The following is a 7,282-nucleotide window of genomic DNA, read 5'->3' as shown; positions in this document are numbered from 1 at the left end:
GATCGTGGGTTGAAATCGGAGCTTGCAACTCTGATTTTTTTCGAAATTCATGTACCAAATTACATTTTAAATTAACCACGAGTTTAACGGTGAAGGACATCGTGAGGCAACCTGTACTGCAAAGCAATTTAATGGTGTGTGTGAAGTTTCCAATCCATCCAAATGAAAACTATGGCTCAAGCCCTCTTATTAAGAGAGGAGGCCTGCGCTCAGTAATGGGCATAAACGGTGTATGTGCCGGGATGATGATATGGCTTGTTGTAATTCAATTATATTAAAGTNAATTTTTTCCACTTACACGAATAACGGATGTTTAATTTTTCATGTCAATAAAGACGCCCAAACGATATTTTATTCAACGATTTTAAGACTTCTATGACATAACTTAAAGTTATTAACTTTCAGTTTCGGCATTTAGCAGGTGCTAGGACCTTGTGCAAGGTCCGCGCGGATTGCTACCCACCATCTTGCTCGCTAATCCTGCCGTGAAGCAAGAAGTGCTTGCCACTGTTTGTGTTCGGCGTGGAGAGTAAAACAGCCGGTGAAATTACTGGCACGTGAGCTATCATCTTAGGCCTCTAGGTTGGCAACGCGTCTGCAATATCCCTGGTGTTGCAGATGTTTATGGGCGGTGGTGATCTCTTACCATCAGGAGACTCACTTGCTCGTTTGCCATCCAGTCGAATAAAAAATAAAATAAAAATATGTTTCGATTGTACTCACTATATTTCGAGCTTGGTACATCACCACGGGCGCAGCGCGTTTCACGTCACGACGCCGCGCCGTGGTGTTGTGGCCAGTCCTTTCATAGTTTACAACGGTATTTGAACGAACGATCACTTGTACGAGAATTATATATATCGACGAGTCTTAAAATTTGATATACAACAGAGTTAAAAATCCGTCGACATTAACTTTTGTATTGTGGAAATACTGTTACAATTTTATATATGTGTATTACAGAGCAAAATGGCACTTGGGCATCCGATCTCAGAGCAAGCCCAACGACATAATGCTGGAAGTGTTTCGCGCTATGAAAGCCGCTCGACTATGAATGGAAAGTCATCAACCCATACCATGTTAGGTAAGCTCTCATTCTTTTAACCCCCGAAACAAAGAGAGGGGTGTTATAAGTTTGACGTCAATGTCTCTGTCTGTGGCATCGCACCCCTGGAACGTATGGACCGATTTCGATGCAGTTTTTTTACGAAGCAAGTTTCTTTGGGCTCTTCTCAGTCATAAACCTTGCAAGCCTTGGTCAAATCTTGCAAGTTGAATTACACTCACTTTCAGTTTTCAAATAACATGATATTTGATATGCGTTTAAAGATTAGATGACCATCAAAGCTATTTAAATGATAATTTCAACACAAATGCATGTATTATTATTCACAGGGTCCGAACTTTAAATAAGATGACAACGAAATACGTGAAAATGTCGCTACAACTGTACCAAGTAGACTACAAGTCATACTTACTAGACTTCAAGTCCCTCTCAGGGGAAAAGGAGGACACGGAGGAAGACGCCATGGCGTCCCCCATGGCGCCGCCGCCGCCGATGGCGCCGCCCGCCATGACCATGACGCAGCCTCAGGGTCATCACACCATGGAATTCTTTGAAATGTGCGCCGCTTTGATCATACAGCTGGCACGGTAACTTACCATGCTATGCTTTTGTTTAATCTGCATTAGTGGATTTATGTTGCTGGCCAGAAGGTTAACCCTTTTCAACGTCAACGATGGATATATAAGTTGTTTTAAAATTAATCTTGTAATATAGAATATTTCAGCGGATTTTGATTCAAAATGTAGTCATGCCTTTGAAAATGCCTTTGCCTTTTGTATGTATTGAAAATATTTACAGAGAGGTGTTGAGTCAAAGTAAACCATAATCTGCTGAAATATTGCGTATTGATTTCAGAACACTTTCTATATCTGTAATGCCGCATTTACACTCGCGTACGAGGCGCGAGACGAGGCGTGAGGCGAGGTACGAGGTGAGAGTATGACCAGACGCGCGCGCCTCGCCTCGCCCCTCGCAGCACCGGCGTCCGGCGTTGGGCACGAGTCAAAGGACCTCGCGACAAACGCGAACTTGGTGTTTACATTCGCGCTCTCTTCATTCGAGTTTAAACCTTGTGTTACGCAGGTTGTAAGCTCAAAGGCAACAGAACTCGCCACGAGAGAGTTTAAACAGGAAGCTCATTTACCATCGATCACCGAGCGGGCCGAGATACGTGACGAGACGCGAGGCGAGAGTGTAAATCCCGCATAAGAGAGTGCATCAACAAGAATGATTTTCTCACAGTGGCATGAGTTTCAAACTACCTATATTTATGTAGCTTGGCGTAGAAAGGGTAAACATGTTTGCAGCCCCATTATCAGAATATGTCTCTTTGACATGGAATCCATATTCACTGTGTACGATATAATATATTATGTATGTTAAGCCGAATTCAGACTTGCAAGAAAAATCGTGCAAGTTGCATTACATTGCGAGGCCATAAAGCCAACAAGTTTGTAGCGGTCAATCAGTGCCACTGTAATGCAACTTGCACGATTTTTCTTGATGATTGCCCACATGCGTTTTTTTTTGACATAAATCACCTACTCCTAAAAATATCCTAAGATATCTTGGGACTTCAGATTAAATTTTGTAGAATAAAAATATGACTACGTAATAGACGTAGTATTCCGCCACGGTTATGGAAGCAGCACCAATGAGATGACTAGGTTGCGCTTGGACGGCAAAAGGAACGACCTCAATGACCTCATTGGTCGATTCAGCTTCCTCTTGCAGCTGTGATGCAAAGCATCCCGGATTGTGTAGATTTTAATACAATCATGATTAAATTAACTAACAAGTTCATTCAGTATTAGAGGATCCCCTATATTTAGTGTGTGCTGTGTATTAACTTCCATAATGTGTCTAATATTTGTGGGTATTTTGATATAGGTACTGGTGAAGTATCGAGTAGTTGGGTTAATAAATTTTACTATATAGATTAAAAGTAATATATGTAAATATTATATTTCGACAATGTTCGGATATATTGAAAATATTAACGAACATTGTTGTGATATAAACAAAAATAATTTTAGAGTCATTGTAAGATTGTTCTTTTGCCAAAGAAATCTGACAGAAAGTGAATGAAGTGCCTTTTGTATTTAAGACAATAGCTATGTAAATTGATGACGAAACTGTCGCCACTCAAAATGAATTAAATCAGAGAAACTCGCGATCACAATTAAATGACAGATTTCCCAAAAACTGTCCTTTGATTGTGATCGCTAGTGTCAGAAACGTTACGCAATTGGCCCTCAGATTGTCGTGTGACGAACTTTGGTTTCCGATTATGGCCCAGTGCAAGGCGTCAACGCAAACCTGCTTTAAATATAATAAAGAATAATGCGTTGGCAGCTTGCCTCATCCAACTTCACACCCTCATAACCTTAAAATCGCTGGAACACAGATGAGGTAACAGCTTAGTGCAGGACGGTCTAATGCTTTCGGTCTTTCTTGCTTATATCATAAATAGGTTGAATGAGTTTCTGTGACAAGCTAGTCGGCGCTCGCTAATATCGTGAGGTTCATTCGGCAACTTTGACATTTATATCATGTTTGTGATTGGTTAAATAACTATGAGCCAATCGCAAGCAAGTGTATCGTCAAATGGATCTTACGATACTAACGCCATCTAGCGCTATTTCGCGTTCCAAGAAACTCTCGTCTCGGTGATAACTGCCTACAATCGGCGCCTCGCGTATTTAGGGGCTGTTTCACTACCCATTGATTAATTTTAACTGACGGATAAATGTGATGCCGTCTCCGTCTATTCGAACAAAACAAACAGAGACGGCATCACATTTATCCGTCAGTTAAAATTCATCAATGGGTGGTGAAACAGCCCCTTACTCTCTAGCAGGAAAGTTATTTGTTATTTTGCGCTAAGCTAAACCATTCTCCCTCTGTACCCATTCTGTGTGCCCTGCTCCCAATCTTTGTAAGATTAATTGTACAAATGTGTATATCAGCTTTAATCTATGTCGCGTTTAGTGCAGTTTATTTCTTCCATTAACTTTAAAAAATTCTGCGAGTCATTAAAACCTCTTAGAATTATTTGCTTACGATGTTTTATTTCTACAACACTATGTGGTAATTCAATATGAATAATAATAAAACGTTCACAATACTGTAATTTTAATAAAGATCTATGCATTTATTTAAAAAATGACTAAAGATTATCAATCATGAAAAAACAATGGATGCAATGAACATTGGGTCCATAAAATACTACAAATAAATACAGCTATATAGGACGTCGACCCTCCAAATTTGTTCTATAAAGAATTGTCTAAGGTATTGGGGTCGTTAAATTTCAATATTCATTACATCCTAACACAAGGCCGAAATTAGTTCCGCTCGCACTATATTATACCGTTTTTAACTGAATCAGCGACTGTTTTATGCCTTAGGCTATAAAAAAAAGCCGAAACATTTATGAACTAAATGATTGTATTGTAATTTCGTTCTTCGCTTGTATCGTGATGTCATTGTTGCCCTGCCGACTACCCACGAATATGCAGACACAATCTTCAAGATAAACCTGGTGAGCACATGGATCTGTTTGAGATCCCAGCGTGTACATTTCTGGGAGGTGAACAAATAATTGAAAACGCAATTCGCAATTGAAAAACGATTTAAAATATGGGTTTGAACCCGCAAGAATCTAGAAGAGTCAAATTTCTTTTTGGCGCATGAAGTAGGCTCACTAACATCACAGCCTGGTCAAAATTAATGGAAATTATACGAGAACGCCAGTTTCTTCGTAGTTGTCTGATTTTTGACGTAATTTTGTTCGAAGAAACCCATTTCTTTGAAATTTTAAACTTCCTATTTGCTTGTTTTTAATCATATTTTTAGTCGACTGTATCCATTTCAATATTATGTCTGGGTCTAAAATAATGCACATCATAAATTTCCTTCAACTAGTGAACAAAAATGAACTAAAATACTTATTTACCCTTTTTGATAAAACGAAGTGCAGCTGCGATTAGAACACTTTTCAAAATTTCTTTCGGTTTAAATAAAATTACTTATTTTATTTCGGGAAGACCACTATTTTGGGGACAAAAATAATCATTTTATGTAACAATCGTATTTACTACTTTTAACCGCCAAAAGTGTCTACGACCAGACTGATTTTAAAACTTATGTCGTATTACGCCGTTCATCTTTTAAGCTCAAGGATCGAAAAAACGCCCGTCATTTTAAAAACCTAACCCTAACCCTACAGGATGTCCTTAGTGACGTGGAGTGAACATTTTCATATGGCAACTTGGAGAGTGAGAGAAGCATGTGTTATGTATGTTTGCCATACTTTTCATCACAAAGGTCACAAAAAAAACAGGCAACCCGGTGGAAGTCGAGTTGTTACGGTGCCAATGACCTCAATGGCTTCAAAGACTTTAAAACCATCTTTTTGGACTTAAATGGGTTCTGAATTCTCGGCCTATGTACTCACGGAATAATTATTAACGATAATTATCGATGAACATAATTATCTTGATAATTTCCAACCCTGGTTGCTAAACACTTAGACATTGGGAGTTAAAAGGTAAACAGTTTATGATGTTGATGGTCTAGCGGGTAACGGGGTTAACAGTTCATGATGTATGGGTGGTGTAGGAGGTGTCGACGGGGGCTGGCGGGGGGCGGGGGCGTCACGCGGGCGGCGCGGGCGCGGCCGGCGCGCCGTCGTCGGGCTTGCTCTCCAGAGAGAACGGCGGGATGCGGCAGTCGAACGTGTAACCGTCCTCGCGCTCCATCCGGAACGTGCCCCTGTCAATACCAACATTGCTATGTTCAGTCCAGGTCATAAATAGTTGTAGCATCAATATGTGTATACAGGGTGAAATTTTATGGACCGCTCAAATTTTATATACTTGCTCAGACCATCAATATGAGCAACTCTGAAATCACGAAAAAAACCGGCTGTTTCATACAAAAGTTCGTTACCTACTTGACCAAAATGTACAAAACGGCTGTTTTTTTTTTTGTGATTTTAGATTTGCTCCCACCTTATGGTTAGTGAGGGTTTTTGACGCCTTGTAACGTATGCCTATTATGATAATATGAAGTGTAAAATTCGAACTTCATATCCTGCCGTCGCACTGATTTTAATATAATTTAATACAGATCTTTTCACTCACGAAGGCGCGCCCCCCCCCCCCCCCGGGCTAATTATAAGTCACGAGTAAATCTCGTACTTACACAGTATGCTTGCGACTGAGGACACGTTCGAGCTACGCACACACAGACTTGTACTGATTTACAACTACAATACGGTATTTGACAACACCTGATTTTGCCATATCTTAATGTTATTATGAAAATATAGAAAGATGCAGACAATTGTTACTCGCGTTGAGGAAATTAATCCACCGAAAATTGCATGTACCCTGGGTTTTGAAAATGATACGCCTTTATAGCAAGAGGCATACGCGTGAATACACCAATATATAAAATACTTGCGATGGCGACAAGGAATGCATCTGGCTCCCGGCGGAGCCCTCCTGGAACTTGTTCTTCCCAGAGTTCCATGACAAGGAATGTCGGGCCGTCTGTCCGCATTCTGCAGATTAATGTTGAAGGCATAAGTTCTGCGAAAAGTGACTATCTGACAAAACTGCTGAAGGATCACCGGGTTGACATAGTTTGCATCCAGGAAACTCACACACAGGATGAGGCGGACCTTGAAAAAAGGGGAATAATACCTGGATATAAATTGATAAAAGCCATCCACCACCCTAAATATGGCATTGCTACCTATGCCAGATCGAGTCTCCCCGGCATAAAACTTGTCGACGCTGGTGAAGAGTGCTCTGTTTTCTTTATCGTCATTCGGATCGACAACCTGGATGTGATAAACGTGTATAAACCTCCGAGTGTACAATGGCCTATCAATGTTCTCCCAAAACTAAATCACCCGAGCTTATACATTGGAGACTTTAACAGCCATCACCCCAGCTGGCGGTACGCAAATGTGAATGAGAGTGGCGAAGTGTTGGCGCGTTGGGCGGAAGTGTGCAATCTCCACTTGATTTTTGATGCTAAGGATAAGGGAACCTTTCACTCTGCCAGGTGGCGAAGAGACTACAACCCCGATCTCGTATTTGTGTCCAGGGACAATCTTGAACGCCCACTGCCCTGCAGCCGCTCGGTGATGTCAAACTTTCCGAAAAGCCAACACAGACCCGTTCTTGTGGAGGTTGGCATCAA

At 40.8% G+C, this 7,282-nt stretch overlaps 1 pseudogene; it reads left to right on the top strand.

Moving 5' to 3' along the window:
* Positions 1–997: 997 nt before the first annotated feature.
* On the top strand, positions 998–1,981 carry LOC141436184 (5'-AMP-activated protein kinase catalytic subunit alpha-2-like; annotated as a pseudogene).
* Positions 1,982–7,282: the final 5,301 nt, after the last annotated feature.

This window comes from Choristoneura fumiferana, chromosome 16 (genome assembly GCF_025370935.1).
Source record: "Choristoneura fumiferana chromosome 16, NRCan_CFum_1, whole genome shotgun sequence".
NCBI lineage: Eukaryota > Metazoa > Arthropoda > Insecta > Lepidoptera > Tortricidae > Choristoneura > Choristoneura fumiferana.
This window is presented reverse-complemented; position numbering and strand designations above follow the sequence as displayed.